Source organism: Ambystoma mexicanum, chromosome 6p (genome assembly GCF_040938575.1).
Source record: "Ambystoma mexicanum isolate Mex_15411 chromosome 6p, UKY_AmexF1_1, whole genome shotgun sequence".
Taxonomy (NCBI): Eukaryota; Metazoa; Chordata; class Amphibia; order Caudata; family Ambystomatidae; genus Ambystoma; species Ambystoma mexicanum.
The window spans coordinates 595,404,727-595,429,766 of NC_090935.1; positions in this window are offsets into that span (position 1 = coordinate 595,404,727).

Sequence of the window (25,040 nt, forward strand, 5' to 3'; positions counted from 1 at the left end):
GCGGACTGCGCCGCCAAAATATGTCTGCCAGATCCGCGACCTCAATCGCTTCGTTAGTCTTTCTCTCTGCACACAATATTAGTCAAGACGCACTTATCTGCAAGCTGGTGCGGGGCCTGTGATGAGTTCAGGTGGGCGGAGTGCCCTGCGTAGGCTGGCCCTGGGCGGAGCGCTGGGAAACACGTCCGATCTCCTCGGAAGCCGGAATAGCAAGCGGAGAAGCGTGGGCGCGGTTCACACATGCGCAGTTCGTTGGGCGCAGCTCGCGTGTGGTTCTTCTTTTCCCGGCAAGCTTGTGAAGCACAAGGCCTGCTGGGAAATGTAGTCTCTTAAGGATTCTGAGTCCCTGGATATTTTGCCTGCAACATGGATGGAAAATCCTGCTTATATACTGCATATAAGGTTTAGCAAAAGGATTCACAGGGTTTTGATAACTGTGGTACACTTGTTTTCTACCAAAAGTGCTGCCAACCTGCCCAGCCCTGACAGTGCTGATGTCTACTCTAAAGACGTCCTGCCTGTCTTCACCCTCAAGACATTCCACATGGAAGCCGTGCATCAATTCCTGGCTATTGTCAATGCATTTCCCAACAACGGAACATCTCCCACTTAAACCGGTGAAATACTCCCACTCCTGAAAAAGGGAGCCATGCATCCTTATGACTTCAGCAACTTTCGCCTCAACACACAACTTACTTTCCTTGGCAAGATCCTTGAGAGAGCACTAGTCACTCAACTTCAAGCACATGTCAACACCAACAACCACCTACAGACCTAGCAATCTGGCTTCAGACCCACATGTTGCATGGGGAATACCACCATCCAAGTGTATTCAATGCTCAGAACTTCCTCAATGATGGTTGTCGCTGCCTCCTTGTACTTTTTGATATTTTTGAAACCTTTGACACAATCGATCAAGCCCTCATTGACATACTACACAATCGCATACGAATAAGTGAGACTGTCCTCCGGTTATTTGAGACATACCTAGAAGACTGCCATTGGTTCATCCAGATGGATACCCCCATGTCACCCCGTACATGTCACCAGTGGAGCCCCACAAAGATCAATCCTCTCACCCTGGATCTTCAACCTTTACAAGCGGACCTCGAGAACACTCCTTCTCAGCCACAACATCAACCAGCATGCAGACAATCATTAACTCTACTTCAGCATCTCCTCCATCAAAGATATCCACCAGCTCAAGTCCTGCCTCCTCATAATACAAAGATGGATGTCTAGTGCATACCCCAGACTTAACCCCACAAAAACCAAATTCCTCCTCCTCTCTTAAACCACCAAACACACCCACCTGCAGACTTGGCTGTCTGCCAAAAACCTATAGGGCTTCCCCCATCACATGCACCATGTGCCAAGTCCATGGAGTTCAAGATGGAAGCCATTACTCCTTCAAAGCGCACATATTGAAGAAAAGTAGTACAGATTGGCACCAACACTCTCTTCTGCCGAAAATCAAGCCCTTTCTTCCAGCCCACAAATTCTGATCCAAAGGACAGGCCCTCGTACTTTATCTCCTGGACAGTGAAAATATGCTACTCAATGGCCTACCCACCTCCACACTGGCACCAAAGGGAAGTGTGGAGGTGCAGAACCACACACTGCAGCCCACCTCCTCAAAGATCTCCGTAAATTTGAAGACATTATGATCCACCTTATCAGACTACACTGGTGGCCCGTCTCAAACATGCATCACCTTCAAGGCTAGCTGCATCATTTACAAAGCCAACACTTTCATGATCCCTCCTAGTCTTCTACCTAGCTGACAAGGTCACAATCTGTGGTGTCTAACATGCCACAAGAAGCCAGAATCTGGTCATAATTAGAACTGCAAAAATACAAAAAAGAAAAAGACATGAAGCATGCATTATGGATCTATGCCCCCAGGCTGTGAACAGCATACCTGTCAAGGTATTAGAATCTCACCCACTCTCATGCAATTCAGAAAGAAGTTCAAGACCCTCCTCTGCAAGGAAATTCTTTTTCATGCATTGGAGACATCCCCATTCATATCCACTGGCCAATCCCGCATCACGCCTAATTAATGCTCGTGTTGCTTAGTTGTAATGTACTTGTAGAGAAGGAGCCAAGTACCCACTCCTCAACCACCTCACCCATATTGCCTATATGTTGGGAACCAGAGTGTGAGACACGTGCAGTACCATTGAAAATACAGATACCAAGGAGAATCCTGGAAGCAAGATTCCCATTGAGGAAACCATACCTGAATACAAGACAGTATGATGGCCATTTGAACATTTGAATGAAATCCCAGAAGAAACAGGAAAGCTGAGTGGAAGAAAAGAACGGTGACGGCACACATAAAGCAAGATTGACATATATAGAAGAAATGCAGAGACGAGAGGATGAAGATATTCTATAAGGCATCAAAAAAGTATCAAAGATAAGTGACATCTTGGGCTCAAGATGAAGAAACATTTGCTACAGAAACAATGAAGATATCTAGTCATTTTACACATGTAAATATGCAAAGAAACGCAAGCAGGTGAAGTATTCTTGAGGCTAGCTTTATGGTGAAGTGATGGTGGCATGCGCCAACGTATACATATATAGGAGTGAATAAAGAATGGATGTTTCCACAATACGTTATAGCACATCTGGACTAGTAAGGAAAGGCCTCCTTTTCTGATATGTCACAGTTAAAAAACAAGTGAATTAACAAGAGTGAAACTCAGAAAGGCGAGGCAATGAGCACCAAGAAGCCGAGGTCGTATCAGGATGGGATGAGCAGTCATTGTATACAAAGCGTGTGAAAGAACGAAACTTCTGTTCAGAAGGCATGGACAAAAAACAAGGAATACATCAGGGGTCTATTAGAAAATAGTATGTTAAATACACTAGAGCTCAATTTTGTGGTCTTGAGTCACGTTGAAGGATGAAGTTGGACAAATATGACGAACCACAACTACACATGGAGGCAGAGCAGGCCTTGACTCCCCTGAATTCTCCAGAGCAAAGAACATTTCCAAGGACAAGTTCAAATCCTTAATTGAAAGCAGACAACTGAGATGTTGATAGATGATATGCTAATTGGTGGGAAGCTATGGTTGTGACCAGCTCACCAGCACCTGGAAGTCTAGCCTGCGTGCTGCTAACGTAGGTGGAAAGGTACTGATGGATGTAAGAATGCCAACCAATGGTAGGGGACTGGGTAATTAAGGGCCCTATAGTTGTGTAACCAATGGGATGTTGTGTATTTAGTAATGTTCATAGTGACCTGTATGAGGGGAGGGCATAGTTGCCCCACCTGATGTTAAGGAGCCTATCACTTTCTTAGACTAGTAGGGAACGTATACTTAGATGTTCCATTAGACCCTATCACAATAGCCACTAGGTTTTTGTAGTTTGACACGTAGGATGACGTTAGTAAATACGTAGGTTGACATCACCTATGATGAGTTGTTATAAAAGCAAGCTTTTTTTTAAAGATGCATTGAGAAACCATGCGCTGAGATGTATATATCCGTTGTACTCCCTGTTTTAGATCATTTATATTAAACAGTTAACCTTTTTGCCAACTATCTGAGTCTCTTCGATTATTGATGTTTGAGTAGCTTCTGCATTCCCATTCATCTCAAGGGTATTGCTACCTCATCGTAAAGGGGTGGGCGGACCCCCAGTTCATACTATTGACCTGCTCTAGTATCTACTCCCTTACCTGTATTCCTTGTAACTCGTTGTTGTAAATGGCTTCGCTGATTCTGGAAGCTAGGTCTGTGCTCAATAAATACCCACGACAAAATTAATAAATAGTCATTGGTTTTACATGCATGGTTGCCACTGTGCCCCATAGTAATATTTGACAACTGAACCAGTCTGTTTTGTAGGTGTCAGCACTTTACATTGTGGTATTTGTAGGCTCATAAATGTGGTGGGGTGAAATTGCTTTGCCACTTTGAAAATGTATGCTGTCTGCAACATCTGGCTGGCTCAGTGAACTTAGCATGGGGCAATGTGGCTGCTAAGGATGGGACATGTGTGCTTTCCTTTGGTGCTTGCTATAATGGTCCTAGCTGACTATCACCAAAACTCATCAGCCCACCCCAGGCTAGGAGGCTCATGGCATGGCCTGCTCCTAGAAGGATGAGTTGGGAGGTCCTGTCTCCCTTCTGGAGGACACGTGTTTTGTGCTGGAACACAAGGGACCTGACATGGCACTTCAGGGTACTCAAACTATCTTCTATCATCCAACGACCGTGGCACCCTGGAAATGGAATACACCACACCAGCTAGCGCTTCCTTCAGATTGTCTGGAACATAACGCAGCCAAATAATCTTGCATCCAACTATTTCCTTGACCAGGACTTGCAGCTCTTGTATTTCCATGTTTCTTTGAGAGGAGCTCTTCCGTGAACGCCGGTTGCTGTCCAAGGTGCCATGGCAACACTGGATAGAAAACAGGGAGCGTCGATAGGAGAGGATTAAGCGAGATATAAACTGGACTTGAAATTACATGTTCACTGTATGTCCACGTGGGGGCGTGATGTTTGGAAGACTTTCTGCATGTAGACAAACTGTCGTATGAACAATTATTTTACACTCACTCTGCTGTATTTCCTGCTATAGAGGTGGGAAAACTTTAGAACAAACATATTGGAGCTCCTTTTCATTAGTGGCTTAACGTGAATGAGCCTTTTACGCCTTTCATTCACGCCACGCCGCACTTTCAATCATTTGTATGGCGGAGAGGAGAGGCGAAGCTCAGGTTACCCCCGCCATTAAAACAGTGGTGCCCCCAGGCATTTTTCATAGGGATGGCCTGATGAGGTCACTTGGGGTGGCACACGAAGTTGCAAGAGGCAGGCGGGCAGGTGGGGGGGAGAGGGGATAGCAATTTCATAAGGGTGGCCGTGGCCTCCCTTGTCCATCTCTTGGCGGTGCCTCTACATACAAATGCTCCAGCATTTGCGCTGGCATGGATTTTCATGCAGGCATATATGCTGGCGATCCCTACGGGTCCTCAGGCTTTATGCACCATCATAAAGTAGGCAGGCCCCATATGGATTCATTGTACATGCTCTCATGACAAGCAGTGTTTTCAAGAAAAATTAAACACTGCCCAACATGCCAGTACGTCAGACAGTGTTTAATTGTAATTGTGCACACGAGCATTTCAGACAGCGTGTAAAATTAAACGTAAATGCAGCCTGGCATGCCAGCATGGCAGGCAGCATTTTCTCACTGTACAGCGGAGTGGAAAAGTGAAGGGGAAAAGGCGGCGTACACCTTTTGCCCTGCACATTTGCACTCCACTGTGCAAATGAGAAAAATCGGGCGATGGACCCTGCTATGCCTGAGTGCAAACATACCAGGTCCCCGCCATTAAGTTACGTATTCATATTAAATGAGCTCCAGTACCCTCTTTGCCCTGTCACATAAATGCATTCTCAATGTGGGATTTTTATTTGCTGCCCTGGCACTCTCTAATCTTATTGATAATGAATATTTGTTAGGCGGCGGTATCAAAAGGCAGGCTTCTATATGAAGTTGCAGATAATGTCAGTTCCAGGACCCATTCCGAATAGTAATGTACAAAGGTCAGCATCTAATTTTCAAGTATGCAAACGATTTTCGGCAGCAATCATTTATTCACCACTTGGACACATATTTTCAGGTTTCTTGATGCACAGCCAAAGTTCATTAACATTCCTCTTTATATGATTATTTATCTACGGTCTGTTTGAGAGATGACAACCAATCATGGAAAGCATGAGCCTGGAGAAGAGGCAGCAGCCAAATAAGCTCTTCGATGATTGGCTGCCTGTGTACAGGGCCAAGACTGATGTACCTAGGGAAAATAATAACTTAGGCAGCAATGCTCAGTAACTCTTGCGCAGCAGCCAGGAGGAAGAAAAGGAAGCATTCCACCGGCACCAGCAAGATACAGTATAAAGTAAGTGCAACTGCCAGCGACTTTGGCTGCCCTGACCCCACATTATGAGCCATTGTACCTGCTTGCTCCCCACCCACACACCTACTTGGTCCCATGGCATGCCTGACCCCATGGGCCCTCAGGACAGGCTCCGCTGGAGCCCTCTGTGAATTTTTCTGGCCCACTTCGAAAAGCTTTGTGGCCTGTTGCCCCACCTCGTGGGGCTGTTAAATGCGCATGTCCTGGCATACGATCGCTCACACCTCCACCCGACCCCAAAGAAATGGCCAGCAGACTTGGTGCCCCAGCATTAAATGAATTTCTTGCAACCCTCCACCCACTTTGAACCCTATGGGTCGCCTGGCCTAGCTGGTGCCTGGTTGGTGGGACTTTGGGTTTGATGCTAACTGGCTGGTGCAACTGGAGGCTGGCTGGTTGGAGGCCGTGGCTGACCGTTGGCACTGGAGGTTGTTTGCTTGGACTGGGGGCTGGTTGCTAGCTGATGGGGGAGGTGTAACTGGAGGTTCGAACTGGGGGCTGCCTGTTGGGACTAGGACATGGCTGATCGGACTGGCGGCTGGCTGGTGGGACTAGGACATGGCTGATCGGACTGGCGGCTGGCTGGTGAGAATCTCAGGTGGGACTGGAGATTGGCTGGTGGGACTGGGATCCTTTTCATGTTAATTTAAAACATGTCATTGTGATGTAAGCTCAATGAAATAAACATGGGAGCACATGTAATAAGGCGTCCTGATTTTTTAAAATCTGAAATAATGTGTATTATATGTTGGAATATATTTGTTTTTTTTTAAAAAGAACTATTCAGATCAAAATTCCGCTTCGACCGAATACTTGACCCAACCTTTCTGTGTTCAGCTGAATAGTAAATTCATTATTTGCTACAGCCCCTTTCTTAACCAGATTGAAACATATTACATTAATTGTGAACTGTAAAATATTTAACAATGCACACATCTCAGCTGTAGGCCCACCCATGTGATCATTTCAATATACCAATTAGCCCCTCTTGTTACCTACCAATCTCAGACATGGCCGCCTTTGGTCTCTCTGTGCCCATGGTTCTGCTTCCATCTTGCAGAAAAAGAATCCCAGCCCATACAGCTGAACCATGAGAGGGGCAAGATGGGTAGGAGCTCATCGATGGCTGTGAGTGCGTGCTTTCTAAAAGGGTTTTGCTTTGGCCACGGAGAACATGATATGTGCATTAGGTCACGCTGTCCCAGTCGGCAGGTCCAAGACATACGTAGACTTACGCTCTCACTGTACCATCTGCTGGCCTGACACTCGGACATAGAGAGCCTTTTAAGTTTCCCTACAATTGCTACAGGGTTCAAGGCTATCTGTAACTTTTGCCTTGTTAGAGATGGTATCAATCATTTTCAAAAAGCTTGAAGGAGAGAAGTGCCAAAGAAGTTTACTTTTGTATAATTGGACAGTAGGAGCTGCTAATTCTGTTCGGTTATAGTCTTTTTCTTTCTTTTGTTCTTCTCTTATCGTCCTCCTTCTTTTCTTTCAGTAGCAATTGGTTGAAATGGTTCTATCATATGCTTTTATTGTTATGGAATTTCTTCTGAATTTAAACTGTAACTGGTAAAAAGCTTCTTTTGAAGCTAAATGCTAATGGTCTCTTGCAGCTGCCTCCTGTTGTAGATACTAGTGGAGATTCCCGCAGCAAATGGCCACCGATTTCGGCACCAGTCCTGTTCTCCTGAAGAGCCCTCCTTGTTAAGGACATTTTTAGCTAACCAATTGTTCATACATTTCTTCAGATCAATTATGTTCAATCTGCATCACACACAAGACTCTTTATGAAAAAATCTGTTGTCCTGAAGATGGCCCTAATACTCACGCTTGAATGGATACTTGAGAAAATGTCCAATTCGCTCTTTTGCCGAAACATGTCAAAACTCCATGTCTCAAAAAACGTCTAAATATAGTTGTTTTATCTAATTCTTTGTGTTAAAGTAGTGTTCACTGCGTCACTCACTTTCTTTTCCCTTCTGTATGTTATGTATATATATATATTTTGTGTACCACTAAGATGTATTGATGTATGAATACGCCTTGTTAAACCTTTATATTATTAAAATTATACTATTTTTGCAATTTATGTTGCATATGCTTTTTTCTGTTGTTGGAGCCATTTGCGGCTACATAATAAAAAACACTGTATAATGCTATGTACATGTTAAAATCTGCGTGACAAAAACTCCAATCTCTTTAACTCCTAGTTTTTCATTAGAAAGGGGTAATCAATTCTCTGTGCTTTTGCACTCCATTTTTTTCATGATACTGTCCTATTTGAGAATTGTTCCCCCGTTAACAAAAAATCGGGACTCTACCTAATTATTATATACCTGAATGTTCTCAAAGTCAGAAAGCAAATTACACTCTGTAGTGGATACCATTCAACTGATACCTGAGATTTAATAGCAGGCAGGTCTGGTGCAAAGTTGGCCATATGCCAAGCCTGCATGGATCTACTTTTCAGGCTTCTGAGGATGGCAAAATACATAATTAGGAGGGTTCAAAACTGTGTATTAAAGAATTTAGAGTAGCGCAGGGAAAGCAGCGCACTCACACGGCATCTTGTACTCTGGGCACTCGTTACCTCATACATGCAAACAAACAGCCTGAACAGCGTGCCATGGAGATAGGAGACACATTACAGCAAAGCATTAATTGTGGCATAATAAAATCAAGAGCCACTTTATGTGCTATGGTCAAACATTTCTACACTGTACACAAGCTTTTAGGCACAAGGATTTTGTCAAGTGACCGAGGTCACCGAGATGGAATGTCTTGTGATGATCGTAACAGAGACAACGGCAGAAAAAGACATGCTATAACTGAAACATGCTAAAAGCAAAATACATAGGGCCTCATTACAAGTTTGGTGGTAGCCTTGCCGGTAAAACCGGCAGGCTGCTGCCAAACTTGCAAATTTTTCCGGGCCATGGCAATGGGGAAATAGAAGGCCATTACAACCCTGGCGGACCCTGGATTTCCCTATTGCCAGGGACTGGAAACTTTTACTCCCCATTCCCATTTGAATGCCATAGGGCTCACTGGGAATGGGGAGGTCAGATGCACCGGCACCATTCAGAATGGTGCCGGTGCATCCGACATGCTCTGCTCGCGTGTGCCGTTCCGCCCGCCAGGTCTGACTTTGCGGCTGAAAAGGCACCCGCGAGCAGAACTCGTAGTTTGCCGGTCTGGTAACTACAGTACCGGCAAGCTTGTAATGAGGCCTATAGTCCGAAATGGATGCTTATTCTACTGTAAATGCTCTTTGGACGTTTTTGTCTGCATTGTGAATTTGAGGTGTTTAAGAACAGACTAAAACAGTGACTCACCCTCTGAAATGTGCCTGAAATAAACTTTTAATGAGTCTAGAAATAACTGTATAGAATTTCAGAAAGACAAATTATTTGTTATTCCTATTCTTTCTTGCTTGTCTGTTTTGTTTGTTTTAATATTTGTAATGCGCGCCAGACCCAGGGGTATCAGGGTGCAATGAGCATCAAGAAGATTGTTCAGCTTAGGTTACAATGCTGTACAGGAATATACATTTATACAATTTATACAATAAGTAACTGGTGAGGAACAGGCATTTTTACAGGATAAGATGAGAAGCAGGTAAGTAAGGTTACACATCTAAATAGATACACAATGAACAATATACATGGTATGTACAAAATGGAAAGGCATACTGGGATATGTTAACGGTCATTTTCCTTGATCCAACGGATGAGGTTGGACCTGAAGCGGAGGAAGGGTACATCTTCCCTCAGTAGTGGGGGGAGGGGGCTCCAGTATTGAGCAGCTTTGACGGGAAAGCTGCTTCCGCCAGTCTTCGTACGTTTAAATCTGGGCACCGTTAGGAGGTGAGCATTAGCTGTTCTAGTGGGGCAGTTGGAGGATTGTCTTGTACATCTGGCTATAAGGTAGTGTGGTGCGGCAAAGTAGAGACATTTATGTGTCAGGGATGCTGTTTTAAGGAGGATCTTGTCTTTCTTCGAGAGCCAATTGTTGGCTCTTCTAATGTTGGAGATGTGGGCTTTTTTGGGAATGCTTAGGGCTGCTCTCAAGGCATTGTTTTGTAAAATCTGGATCTTGTTAGTAATGTATTTATTACACCCTAAATAGAGGGCGTTAGAATAGTCCAGTTTGGACAAAACAAGGGCTCTAGCTAAGGTGATGCAGTTATTAGAAGAAAGGAAGGGTTTGGCTGCTCTGATTAGTTTGCAAGGGTCAACCATGGGTCAACTATTTAGGGTCACTGTACAAAGTGTTACACTTGTGGAACCCCCCTGTTTATTTTTAAAGGCGCCGAACAAGAAAGCCACCCACTCCAGAAACAAAGAGCCACATGAGGCTGGCCACAGCCCATGAGCTTCCATTTTTACGGGTAGCAAGGGAGACCACAGGGGTAGCAACGGAGACCCCTGGGGGCCACCAAATGACGTGCCCTGACTTTATAAATGTTGCCTAACATTACATAATACGCAGCAACTTCACAAGAAAAACAAAACAAAACAAAAAATACATGTTCTATGGACCGTCTTCTGCAGCCACACAATTGTCGCTGCCTGTATACAACAGGTAAACATGATTGTGTTGATGGGTTTATCACAAAGGATGCTGAAATAAAGAGGCAAGAAAAAAGTCTAGGTACAGAATAATCTGGCTCACCTGTGCTATTCAGAGGTGCAATTTTGATAAAATAGTTGGGAAATGTTGCATTTTAACCACCATTGATTCAGTGAGATTGGTTCGATCTACCTGCGTGACAGTGCACTAAGCCGACACACATTTATTTATTATAACATGTGTATAGGACAACATCCACTGCCAAGGCTCGGGTGTAAGGGACAGGATTGCAGGGAAGGTACTGCTGTGAGATTCCGGTCTTAAAGCTCTACTGAAGGGGAGATGATCCAGGATGGATCGGATTCGGAAATGGTTGGCGGTAGCAGATTTGGGAAATTAGTCCTCATTGGTTCCTAAAACCAGCCATCACTGTCCTGGCAGGCCGGCCACGTTACCCTACACTTTATGCCAGCCTGAGCCTGCCTGGTTAGATGGTGTGGGATTGTGACACTAGATGCAGTATGCACTGCAGCAGTGCTTAATGTGTGAGGGTGTTTGCCAGGGCCCAGCCCTGGCACTAATTTCTGAGCCCTGGCACTTATTTCTGAGCCCAGTTTGATTAAGTTGTGGTATTTTGACAAATGTATTCTTTTAATTTTCAGTTGTGGTAACACAACAAGCAACAGTGTGGCCTAGGTTGGCAGGTCATGGCTAATTATCAATTTTCATGAATAACAGTGAGTTTGAAGGTGACAATGCTGGTCACTCCTGCTAGCCATGCCTGCACACTGCCTGCACTTCGACCTGCATGACATTGGAGCAACTTCTCTGCCTTAATAACCAGCAGCACTGCCACAACGGGGTGGGTTGGCAACAAGAGGACAGTCACGAGAGAACAGCCCCAACACAGGGACACAGTCAGTGAAAAGGACAATGTCTAAGAGGAGTGTCTGTCACAAGTGACAACCTTTACAAGAAGACCTCACTGCAGTGTTTAACAGGAAATGTCATTAGTTCAGTAATGATTTTGCCTGTATCTGTACATCAATTCGCCATAGGGGGAAAGCATGTTTGCTCTTTTGTCTGTGATAAGATGGTCAACATGTTCCACTTGCCACTGAATTAGAGCAAATAGTTAACGATGATGTGTTTTAAAGAAAAACTTGAAGATGTATGTTATTGCGGGCCACAGCTAATATGGTATGTTGACACCACCATCAATGAACCGGCGGGAGTTGCAGCTTTAATCCCAAATATGTTGGGTGGTGCCCACCCCGGTGTGTCACCGGTGTGCTAGAAAATATGTGGGCCCCGGCACTTATTTTCTTACAAATTAAGCACTGCGCTGCAGTATCAAGCTGGAGTCCACTGGGGTCATCTCCCTCTGGCTCTGATGATATCAGAATATCCTCTGCAGGCTTCACAGCTGCCTTGACATGTTCCCGGACAGGTGACTGCTGATTGCATTCCTTTCCACACATGACCTGTGGAGGGGCTGTCAGCTTCATGTCGCTGCGCACCACATAATTGATTAAAGCATTTCACAACTTGGGTACAGATAACGTGCTCTTTTGGAAATAATGTTGACATTTCGGGGCCTACGTCCCATGACGTGGTTTATGAAAGCTGTCGGGTCTATTTTGAAATCCCCACCTGGCATTCATTTTTCCATCACTGGAATTGAAGATTGCCTTTGTCGCCGGGTCTAGATAAAGGGTCAGGCGTGATTGTCATGCGGCTGTCAGTGCTTTCCGTGGCGGTGCGTACAGGGCACTTATTTCCTTGAGACAAAGCTCAAAGTACATAACAAGATACTTTCTGATTGCTCGGCCGGCTCTTCCTACTTTTTTGCCTTGAAGAAATCTTTTGTCAGTATAACAAAAGTATCCCGCGCTGCCACCGTAGAGCTCCGATTTAGTCGCGCCATTTCAGTTCGCCATTGTGGAGCGTTTCAACATCTTAGGACATTCCAGCTGCCTGCGTTTCAGCTCGTGATGGAAACATCAAAAGATGATCGAGTGCGATTCTGTTTTATGTGCCCCGGCAGCGCGAGCATTAGGATTCCACGCGGAGCCAATGCAATGAATGATGAGTACCTAATTATTGACCTTGAATTGCCAGAAACCTAACGCGGATGTTTCCGTGTGAGATATGTTGTAGAATGCAAAGGGGATGATTATTCTGCAAGAACATCGATATTAACTTATTAGGGAATGGCAGGCATGTTCTTTCAACGGATATATGGTGTGAGAAGCTAATTAGCGGGGCTCTCTGCGTAAGGCGACCACTCTGAGACTGCGATAAGAGAAGGATTACCCGGTCCGGAAATAAATGTGCCGGTAGCAATGTACCGGCACCCTTTCGGGACCGCCAAACTATAAGTATGCCGATAGGGGCACTGATCTGCTGGAAGGCCACACCTGCCAGGAGTTCAGGCGCCTAGCAGCAAGTTTTCCACTGAAGCACCGGTGCTTCAGGTTTCCCATTCGCATGGTAAATAACCGTTCCACCACTGCCGCCTATGCTATCCCGGTAGCACCAAGATGTCAGGCGGCGGAAACGGCGGAACGGGGTTGGCAGCAACCCGCTGGCTACTGGTGGGTTTTACCACCAACCTTGTATTGAGGCCCACTGTACAGTGAGGCAGGCGAAGTAAAGGACAATGACCCCAGTCCCCTACTGTTCACCACTTCCTCCCAGAGAAGGGTGAAGGTAGTGGGGGTGGATGAGAGGACAGACTCTGGTCTGGTGCAAAGAAGGATGGACTCAGTGAAATAGAGGGCGACACATTCCCTAATCATTGTAGAGTGTGAGAAAGAGAGTCGCATGAACTATGATAACTGACGACAACAGTGCTTAGTGGAGCTGGGAGAGCCAGTAAATTCATGGCCAGGGCCAAGCCTAGGGATCTAGCCTGGCGCCTACGGCCCAATAGGAGCCGAGCCAGGGAAGCGGCTATGCAAAATGGTAGCGGGCCTGTGTCAGGGGTTGTGGTAAGAAAAGGGGCTAAAGGGGTTGGGGGCCAACAAAAAGAGCTAAAGGGGAGGATAAGGGTGAAAGGCATTGGAGAAATTAAAGGGGTTAACAAGAATGGGAACATTAAAAAGGCCTGGGGTAATAAAAAGGGCTAAAGGGGCTAAAAGGGACTGAGCGTAAAGGGGGCAAGAAAAGGGGCTAGAGCATGTTATATTGTGAAGTCCTGGGTGTCCAAGAACAGCTGGCGGTGGTAGTGGAAGGCATGTATCCTATATTGGTGTGGCCAATATCTTCATGTAAGAGGTACAGGTAAGTAAGATTAGGACAGAGATACCGGGCATCCACACCCAAGGGAAGGACAGCAGGTTCTGACTAACACACATGGAACACTAAGCACAGAACACACAGGAAACATTCCATGTAGAAAAATGGGCTACATGGGACTGGGGGGCCAAAAAGGGCAAAACGGGACTGGGGCATCTAAAGGGGTTGCAAAGCAACAAAGGAGCTAAATGGGATCGGGTCAAAGCAGGGGCCACATGGGAATAGGGGCAGCTAAAAGTGTTGGGCGCAACAAAATATACTAAATGGGACTGGGGCCAAAAAAAGAGCAAAACAGGACTGGTCTCTTCAAGAAGGGGCAAAACAGGCTGGGGCAGTTAAAGGAATGGAGGGACAACAACATGGGCTAAATGGGACTGGGGAAGCTAAATGGATTGGGGCAACAAAAGGGGTTAAATGAGACTGGGTTTAACTAAAGGGGTTGGAAGCAACAAAGGGGACTAAAGTGTACTAGGTGCAGGAAAACGAGCTAGTGGGTAAAAAAGGAGTTCACTTTCCTTTTTCTAAATTCACCACCACTTCACAGTGAAGGTGGGCACCCAACACGCTTCCTCACAATATGCAAAAATAAGGATAACACCCCGTCAGCGGATGAGACCCGGAAATAAGTTGCAAGGATAACAAACTTTATATAGAATAAAGTATGCAAGCAAAGAACTCTGCTTCCCGAAAGCGCTCTGCCAAAAAGTACACGGGCAGCACATCATAAGAGGTAAAATCGTCAGAAATTATGTCATCACATACAGTACAAAATCAGGGTGCGCATTAGAGGGGCTATATGGCACAGCCAGCTCTATCGGGGATGCCAGGCTGCAATTGGCTGCTGCTTCCCAGACTATCTGGTGGCACGTAGGTCAGCTGGGCTCATCTCCATGGTGAAGGTCAGGACAAACATGGCACACCCCTAACTGTCTAAGATAAACAACAGGAACTGATAATGAGAGAATAATGGAGAACATAAAATCCTTGCATGAAGGGGGTACTCAGGGGAAATGGGTTAATATATCGGCATTTCGACCTCTACATTCAGGGCTTCATTGATACTGGGGTCCTGCTTTCAGGTGTCTCCCCCTGGGTGTTTGATCTACTATTTATGTTCCCTGAGGCCTCATGACACTAACAGACATGTTTTGATTTGAAGAGAATATACTGCTACACAGGATTAAGTCTATGGTGGGTGTTCTTGATTGGTCAATACGAGGGGGTCAGATGGGTATCAACATGAAAGAGAATGGAGGGTCAAGGAGCGTTGTGCTCTGGCCTGGTGGGTTGGGGGTTGAGAGGGCATGGGCAGTTTTGTGGAGATGGATGGGCACTTGTGCTAGGGCTTGCTTCAATCTCACGCTCTGCGAAGAGCACATTCTGGGGAAGTGATGCTAAGAGATTGCAACAATACCGATTGGACTTCCGTGAGAACAAGGCTCACGCTGAGCTGGCAAAGAGGGGGGTGGCAGCGTCTTGGGCTCTCTGTGTGAGGCACTGGGGATGGGAGAGTTGAGTTTTGCAGAGGGATGATTTTTGGGCCTAGTAAAAAGATGGTGTCTATGTCAATGCAAAATGGCGTCTATTTGCAGGCCTATCAGGTTGTATCAAAAGGGGATGCACCTTAGGGTGGGTGTGTCTCCCCCCTTGTCTTACACGTCATCTATTTACCGCTGGGAGGGCTAAGGGGTGGGATTGGACCATCTCCTTCCAAACAACAACACCAGGAAATGGTGCCCCAGCCAATCAGTGAGTAGCTGGGGCGGGACAACAAAAAAAAAAAAACCCTCCTGGTGTGCAGGCAACAAGGAGCAAGTCTGCCTGACTCACAGTCCCGGCTGCCTGCCTTCTTGCTTTGCACCAGCCAATCAATAATTGCCTTGGGAGGGACCGGAGGTCAGTCAGACATGCTGTAAGTGGTGACAGCACACCAGAGCATTGCTATTTTTATAAGAAGGAATCAACTGATAACCAGAACATACCAAAGTCAGGAAACAAAGCAGATTAATAGACGGGATGCTGAACATAAAAACCTCTAAGACAACCTGTAAACTCTAGGGTGTGGTCCAGAGTGAGGAGTAGAGAGATCCTGCAAGATCGGTGCCAAGCATGTTCAACCACAGTTCTACACCCTTCTTGTAGTGTGGGGTTTTGGTGTGGTTCCTGATAGTCGTTATGTCCTCTAGCTGGATTCTCCTGACTCTGGGACCTAAGTATACAGCCTATGCATGCTCCTGTGCTGGTGCAATAACAGCATGAGAGACATCTATATGATGTGACACTTCCACTGAAAGAGGTTGTACAAGCGCAGCTCGCTATTGACGGACTTTGATGTTATCTGCCCAGCCCTTGTCTGCATGCGTGTATAAGGATATGCAGCTCCGTGGCTTAACAGTAACCTATGAGGGACAAACAAGTGCAGCGCTTGCACATAACATCACTTTGCACAATAAAAGTTATGCATTTCACACTCGACCTCGTCCAAACATTGGCAATAAATAAACCGTTTCTTGTCAATAACAGTTACTTTTATGGGAACGCTCAATGTGCCCTATGGGGGGGCGGGGGGGTGCAAGTGAAAGCTGATGAGAATAAGAAATGATGAACATTCTGTATTGCCTTTCAAAGGTAGGATTTATAATCTTTTCACCGGAAGTGTCCCTAAGTGTCTGCTGTTTGGCTGTACTGACTATGCTGCTGTGTTGCTGTCTTAGAATCAAGCCGTCGGCAAGGAGAAGTTTTAGCTGCCGCGAACCGCGTCTGTTAACCCTGTTGGGTGGACTGCAACAACCACAATCCTTTTGACAGTTTGCCCCGCCTGCTTTTGCAGTGATTGGACACAGGACACTATAATTGGTCCAGGTACGCGCACCGCGCGCGCACCAGAAGTGTCCGTAAGTGTCTGCTGTTTGGCTGTACTGACTGTGCTGCTGTGTTGCCGTCTCAGAATCAAGCCATCGGCAAGGAGAAATTTTAGCTGCCGTGAACCGCGACTGTTAACCCTGTTGAGTGGACTGCAACAAGTAAATACCATTGACTGTTGCCATACGGCCACTCTTTTGGGCATAATATTATGTAAATGCTTGATGCTTGATATACGAGGTATTTTACCGGCACCATTCTGAAGCGTTGCTTCTCTTTTTTAGCCACAATCCTTCTGACTGTTTGCCCCGCCCACCTTTGCAGTGATTGGACAGAGGACTCTATACTTGGTCCGGGTACGCATACCGCGCACGCACCGGAAGTGTCCGTAAGTGTCTGCTGTTTGGCTGTTCGGCTGGCGGGGTAGCGGGAATTTCCAATACTCTACTAAGTGTGTTATCTGAGTAGAATCTGTTGTTGCTGTTGTATCTTGTAAATATAGCTAACAATGCGTAACAATAAACGTCCAGCAATGAGGAGAGACGCTGGGGCTGACTTTTTCAATGCTGTCAGCACCAGACGTGCTAGTCTTGCAAGGGCAGCTGCCTGTCTTACCCATTATGAATGATGAGGAAGAAGCACTTTTGCAATGTGCGCAGGATTGTTCCCCTGATTGCAAAACCATTGAGGATCAAATTGATCCCTCACAACCCCTTTTTGTTGACTTGGATTCACCTATTTATAATACTGCTAAAGGTGAAATACTGGTTAACGGTGACTCGTTGGCCGTAGCGGAAGTACCCCTGCCAGGCAGCTTCTGTTACGACAACTTGGCTGAATTTCCCTCTTACACCCAACATGAAGGTATAAACCCAGTGGTGAGTGGGGAATCTGAACAATTCAACCCAACCAGTTATGGGGTCTGATTTTTCTGCAATGATGAGTATATTCAACAGAATGCTGCTGTCGGAATTGAGAAAACAGACAGAGGCCCTAGTGACTTTGGCAACCGAGGTGGTTAAACTACCTATAAGATTTACCAAGTCATTTGTGCTGGCCATGAGGGATGAAGCTAGGCGAAACGAGAATGAGGGTAAAATGGATAAATCAAGCACTCGCTCTAATAACACCATCTCGAAGGATGAAATTATTGTAATTGCATCTACACAGGATATAGGGGGGGTGAACAACCCAATAAACGGGGATCACAAAGAAGTCCTGGGTGAAGAAAATCCTAAGGCCGATAAGAAGGGTAACGTCTCATTAGTGGACCCTTTTAATGATAATTCTGAGGTAAAACTATCTAAAAGGCAGGGGGTAAAAATGGCCAAGCAAAGAAAAAAGAATAATGATATTGCAGCTGTACTTAAAAAAACCTCAAGGAAATTCTTAAGGGATGTGGAACCGATACTAACAATGGCAATGACAGATGAGGAGGGTGAATCCTCTGAAATGGTTCATAAAGACGTAATGACGAAGACAGTTTGCAATGTGAATGGTTATAGAGACCTTAATGTAAAGGGCAATTTGGTAAACCGTAAAACTAGTGAATAAGTAAGTGTACGGGACAGGTATACAGAGGGTGAGGCTATCCTGAACGATGCCATGAAAAAGAAAAGTGATGTAATATTTGAAATCTTCAAAACGGCACCAATGCCAAGTACCAATAGTGCGACCTCCAATTTCGAGTCTGTCTGGGGGCAAATTATTGAGAATGATGGTAGTGTTGGTGTGATGTATTCAAAAGGTGATATGGCTGACAAAGAAAGATCTGTTAGAGTTGGGGTTAAAGGGTACAATTCTGATGGAACGACTGTGAATATGTCAATTGGTAATGTAGAACCCAAGAGTGATACAAGTGTGCCACATACTATTAAGCAGCATGATATGGAACACAGAGTCAACACAATAGTGACTGAGGCCACATCCCCACTGAGGACAGATGGTAAGGGGGTCGTAGGCCCTGAAGTCTCTAACGATGCTATGAATGCTAATGAAATAGGGCAATTGATTATTAAGGTGCTTAGGGATGACCTTGCCTTTGGTTCTGGTATTACCTCTGGTTCTGGTAATAGCTATGATGCTATATCTCAATCCAGAAAACTGCATGAACATATACATACCTCTAGTGTTGGGTCTACGTTGGTTGGGAGTGGTAAGGATGTCTTTGGTGTTAAGCAGAATGAGCCTGAATTTGCCAATGAATATATGATGTCTGGTAAACGGGATACTGACTTACATCTACCAGTTTTTCCAAAGATGCCTGGGCTAATCCTCAAAGCTTTATTTGAGGATAAGGGTCATGTATCCCTGAATAGACCATCCATTTTATCATTATTGTCGACCATCCCAGACCTCAATTTAATTACGTCATCAGATGTTGAACTGGTAGACTATATACACAGATTTAGATATGATCATGTTCGTCTTGTCATTCCCTCACCCTTAGTAAGGTCTATGCTCCTGAAGGAGGCCGAACAATTACAAATACGTGGTTTTGATATTTATGAATATAGACCAATGATGCAAAATCCCCCAAGTTTGGTACAGAAGCCGGTGTCTTTTGAGAGGGGAAATCAAGAGAGAAAGCCAGGTAATGACATCTCTAGGGGTGAACAAGATCTGAACAAACAGGATTGGCGATGGTTGGCCTTGTCACTGAGGGAATCGATTGACACACTGAAGCAGTTGGGCAAACCCCTGCAGCTCCTGCCACATGCTTAAATGTGTGAGCTGGAACTCCAGAGGCTGTCTCAATCTTCTGCATAATGTTAAATCTATGAGATACTTGGGTGAATTTGACTTTATTCTCCTACTGGAGAGTTCAGTTATGCTCGGATGGCTTTGATGTCACCTCGGTGTGTGCTTATGGCACTAATACGGGTCGCCCGAAGGGGGGTTTGATTATAGCTGCTAAACATGCCAACAAAATGGTGAAAACTGGGGAATGGAACTGTGCACATCACTTTTTAGTGGTTTCTTACAAGCTGGGTAACACTAGTGATGGTTTTTCGGTGCTCATTAGTAATGTGTACTGGAATCCCAGTGAACTTACTAATCTTACCCCCAAGAAAGAGCTTGTTAATTTGGAAGCTATAATGGAACTGTGGCTACAAAGTAACCAAGGAGGCGAGATTATAATTGCGGGAGATATGAATGCTAACTGTTATTGTGACTGAGTAACAGGGATGTTGCTGTGGCCTTCTCTGGAGATCATGATAGAGCAGTGGGACATTCGGATCTACGGGGAAGACTATGGACCCATTTTGCAGAATCTTGGGGCCTGGATCTCCTTTACAATGACCACTACACCTGGAAGGCTAGAGGCCTTGTATCTATAATAGATTATGTTTTGCTATCAGCTGCCTTGTCCAAAGGTTTATGTAAATTTAAAGTTAAGGAATCTGGAAGTAGTGACCATTGTTTCCTCACTTTTGAAATGAGAGTTGATTTTTGTAAACCATCTGTGAAATCCTACTCACATAATGTGGAGGTAAATGTTAGAGAGAACAGAATTAAATGGTGTCACAGGTAGAACGACAAATTCACTGCCACTATGATCAGAGATCATGATTTAATGTCGACTCAGAATCGTGCTGAATGTTATTCAGCTGTCAATTTTACCAAATAGATCAAATCCTCTACAACTAATCTGATGGCAGACACTAATAAGAACCTGTATAAAACCAAAAGTCACAGACACTGTATGGATATTGACATTCGTGAACGGAAGATCATCTATAGGAAGGAGCTCAGACATCTAAAAAAAATTAGGATTATCTCACTCCTTGGGTCTGCTTGAGAAGAAAAACAAAATACAACAAAATTATAAAAACTGGGTAATCCATCACAAAGGTTGCCGCACACAGCTTGACGGGGAAGCCATGTTAAAATCTCTCTGTTGTCACAATTGTTTGAATTTTTGGACTCTAATAAATGATCTAGAAAGACCACAGAAAGATGCTGTTCTAAATGCCATCCCAGAGGATTTATGGCTGGGTCATTTCTCCAAGTTATATATTTTATTTTTTTTTATTTTTATTGCTTTAACCTATTGGTTTTAACAAAAGATGCTTCGCTATGCTTTGAGTTTTGCTTTAAGTTTTGTACTTGTACTTGTACTTAGGACACCACTTTCGATGTATCGTGCAAGTCCAAACCGGGCTTTGCTCCGGCTGTGGTTTCTCTTGTACTACTTTCAAAGGGCGCTGCCGTCTGGAGGGTTGATTTTCTTTAACACTCCCTCCAAGAATTTGGCTGTCGACCTAGCCCATCTTGGAGAATCTCCTGCGATCAGACGGAACCACAAGGTCTCTTCATCCATTATTGTTAGATCTGAAGTGAGTGGTGGCAAGTACATTTTTCTTTCTCCTGCTAAAGCTGGACAAAACAAGAGCAGGTGTCGGATTGTTTCTATTTGGGCATGATCGGCGCAGAGCCGGCAATGCGCATTGGTTCCTGGACTTCTGATAGCCATAATTTCATTTGTATTCAATAAGTTCAGCCTGGCTCTCATGAAAATTTTTCTCAGGTTCTTCTCTGGAAATTTCTCGCAATAGTTCAGAGGGACTTTTAGACGATTTGTAGTGGGTGGCAGATGTTTTAATGATTTATAGCGAAGAATTTTTTCCGTAGTGCGTATCCAATCTTGATTTTCCAGTTTTTTCTTTACTTTTGCCGGGTTGCTCAGGAGCGTTTTTGTTGAACAGGCCACTTCTTCTAGGCTTTCAAGAATCTTTCTTTCCCAATCACATAAGGGTTTACAAGACTTTTTTGCAATTTCCGCTTCCATGATGCGAAATATCGGCAACGAGCTAGGTAACAGGATTTTTCTGTACAGTTGGACGGCACCTTGCAATATCACTGAGGCTAGAGAAGGTAAACCCAGGTCTCTCCGTATGGCAGATATGGGGGCAGAATTTGGTAAGGATAACACTGATCTCCATATGTGACCTTCCAACTTCGCCCAAATTTCAGATGGTAGGTGTAAATTTGACGCCATGCCGTAAGTTAAAGCTGGGACTACTTTGGATTTGTAGTACTGCACTGCCGGTATCCAGGAGAATTTTCCGAATTTCTTGTCTACAGCACGGGTTTGGGCTGTGAGTCTTCGAGTTTTTTCCCATAGTGTGTGCTGCAAGGCAATGTCTTTAGTGGAGTTGTCTAACTGCACACCCAGATATTTAAATTCTTTTACTGCCTCAATTTTTGAATTCTCCAAAAACCAGGAGTGAGATTGCTGAACTCCCCTTGTATGTTTGCAGAATGACATAATTTTGGTTTTTGTTGTATTTATCTTTAGATTATTGCTCTCCATGTATGCTGACAGATTGGCTAACTGTCTTTGGAGGCCTATGGCAGTCTGGTCCAACAAAATTAAATCGTCCGCGTACCATAGCCTTGAAATTTTGACTTCTCCCAACTTAGGTGGGAAGGCTCGCACGAGCTCCTCGGTGGTTTGGAAATCGCCAATAAAGGCTATGAATAGAGCTGGAGCCAACGGGCAGCCTTGTTTCACTCCTCTCTTGGTTTCAATCTTGTCTGAGAGTGTTCCTTGTTGGCATAATCGAATTCTTAGAGAAGTCTTCGTGTGGAGGGACATGATAGGATCCAAGATCTCTTTTGGACATTCCCAGTTTGTTAATTTCGACCAAAGTTTTTGACGATCCACCATATCAAATGCCTGAGATAGGTCGATCATGGCCATATGGACATTGGGGGCGCCTTCCTTCACCTTTGCTTTGATTGTATTAAGGACCAGAAGATTGATTCCTGTTCCCGCTCCTTTTTGGAAGCCTGTCTGAAAAGTGTCAGTAGCCGGCGAGTTCTTAGCCCATTTCTTAAAGAGGGTGAGTATCAGTGACGCGAAGATTTTTCCAATAATGTCTAATAGGACTATGGGCCTGTAATTGGATGGTATATTTCTTGGTCCCTTTTTATAGATGGGAACAAGTACAGCCTCTGTCCAGTTAGTCGGTATCTGTTTTTGATGTACACACTGTTCGAACAGTTCTTTAATCACCCTCGCCCATGCTTCAGGGTGTTGTTTCAGATTTATGTTAGATAGACCGTCTGGGCCGGGGGCCCTGGATTGTTTCAAGCTTCTGATTGCCTTTAGAATCTCTTCTAGACTGGTGATATTCGCCCAGCCCACGTTTTCCTCCTTTGGGGGTTGGTTTTGCGTAGAGCAGAGGGTGCCAGAGGTCGGAAGTGCGTATAATTTCGCGAAATGGGTGATCCACTGCTGTTCTGTGACGTCACACAGGATCTGATTTGGTTTCTGTCCATTAACGGTTTTGAGTAGTGACCAGAAGTCACGATTGTTCTTGGACACACAGACTTTCAGCATTGCTTCTGCATCGTTCTGATAGAGATTTTGTCGTTCTTGCTTAAGCCATGCTTTGTACTTTACTTTACCTTCTTGATGTTTAGCCCAGGCTTCTTTGGTGTTGCTTTTTTTTGCCGCTCTTTTCAATTTTGTAAGATCTTTACGTTTTTCGACCAATGTTGCATTAAACGTGTGTTTGTGTATGGGTTGAGTTCCATTCTTTCCCCCAAAGCTTACTTTGTGGGGTATCAGTAAAGAGACATATTCAGGTTGAGACGCTTCCCTAGCGCTGTTTATCTCCATGTGGTTTTTGCGAAGCTTGTTCTCCAATATGTTTATATTACCGGAGGTCAGCCGAATTCGATTTTGTTGCGTGTTGACACCAATTACAAAGGGATAAAATGATCGCTCTTTGGTTTCACCCCTCCACGACAGAAATAGGAGGTTGTGGTCACTTTCTCTGGTTCTTTCCACTTGGAATTCCACAAAGTATGGAATCAAACCTTCAGTAACAAAGATGTAGTCGAGATTTGCCGCAGCCGGCGCTCTCTCCCAGGTTGGCATCTGCACTTCGAGTTCTTGGAGAGAGGCGACGTTGTGAAATTGTCTCGATTTCATCAAGTCCATCCATGCTTGACCTCTTTTGTCCCTTTTCCTCAATGCTACTGCCATCGTGTTGCCTATCGATTGGGTTCCACATTTTGCATTGAGATCCCCACAAATGATTATATTGGGGGTGTCGAAGTTTACTCTAATTTCGTCTATTGTTGTTGCAACTTGCTCACAGAATGTTTTCGTAGCTGTTTTCTCGCGATTCCAATAAAGGTTTATTATGACCAGATCAGGGCTCATCTGGACATTTTTCCCTTGAGCCTGGGGATTCCACTTTGTTAGGGTTGCCAGCATACCATATTTTTCACAGATTTTGATCTTAGGTGAGATTCCTGAGCCTAATCGAATTGCTGTTAACAAACCTCCAGAGGGTCTTCCTGATACGGGTCTCTGAGCTGGCGAAACTCCGATACTGTAACCCTCGAAAGTAGGTTTCTCTGTTAGCCATGTTTCTTGCAGGCAAATTAGGTCGAAGCGGTTCAATTTTACATCGCTGGGCTTAGTTAGGTGGCTGAATCCTCTTGTATTCCACGACGCCATCTGAAGTGAGGTCTTTTCCTTAAATTGGTCTGGGATCGTTACCTGGATCTTGTTATTGACGGCGTCATGGATTGATTGCTAGGCCTTCTTCTTACGGCCGAACGTGTCTGCAATCCATTTCCAAGGTTTGGTTGACGTGGAGGGGGATTGAGCTGGTTTGATCTCTGTCGCCTGATCCCTCTTTATGTAGGCGTTACGCGAGCTTTCCACTCGTCGCCTTGGCGTAGTAAATGGTATGTGATGATTTCTGTCCCGTTTCCGGGGGTAGTCTTCCCCTTTCCCGCTTTCTTCTCTGTCTCGGCCATCGTCCAACTCCTCCTTTCTATTAGCAAATTTCGAGGGGGCATATCTTTGAGAGCCTGTCGTATCTTCATTTTCCTTTAGTTTTTCTAATTTTAAGCCTAGACACTGTAGCTCTTTTGCTATTTCAAGGGGCCATTCATGCAGGGCTTTCGACCTTATGTGTAGGTATGCTTTAGCTTTATGGTCTTTGTGGTAGGGTTCCACCAGAACCAGGTCCCTTGTTGATAGATGCCGCAATTTGTCAATTTTTGCTGTAATTTTTAAGACTGTCCTTCTATTTAGGACCATGTATCTATCTTTAGATGAAAATTGCTCTAATTTGAATAGCGATGTCCCTTCGAGTTTTAGGAGTTTTTTTTCTGCCGGTTTTGATCGACCGTAGTCTTTTTTATAGGAATTAATCCTATACTTTCTCTGCTCGTGATTAGGGATCCGTTCTTCGCGACGGTCTGTCTCTTTTTTGGGGACTGGCTTCTCTTCCATTTTCTTTAAGGTTTGGATAGCCTCCAAACCAGTAGTGGGGATGCTCGAGCGAGATCTACCATGGTCGCTTGGAGCCTCCACATGTGT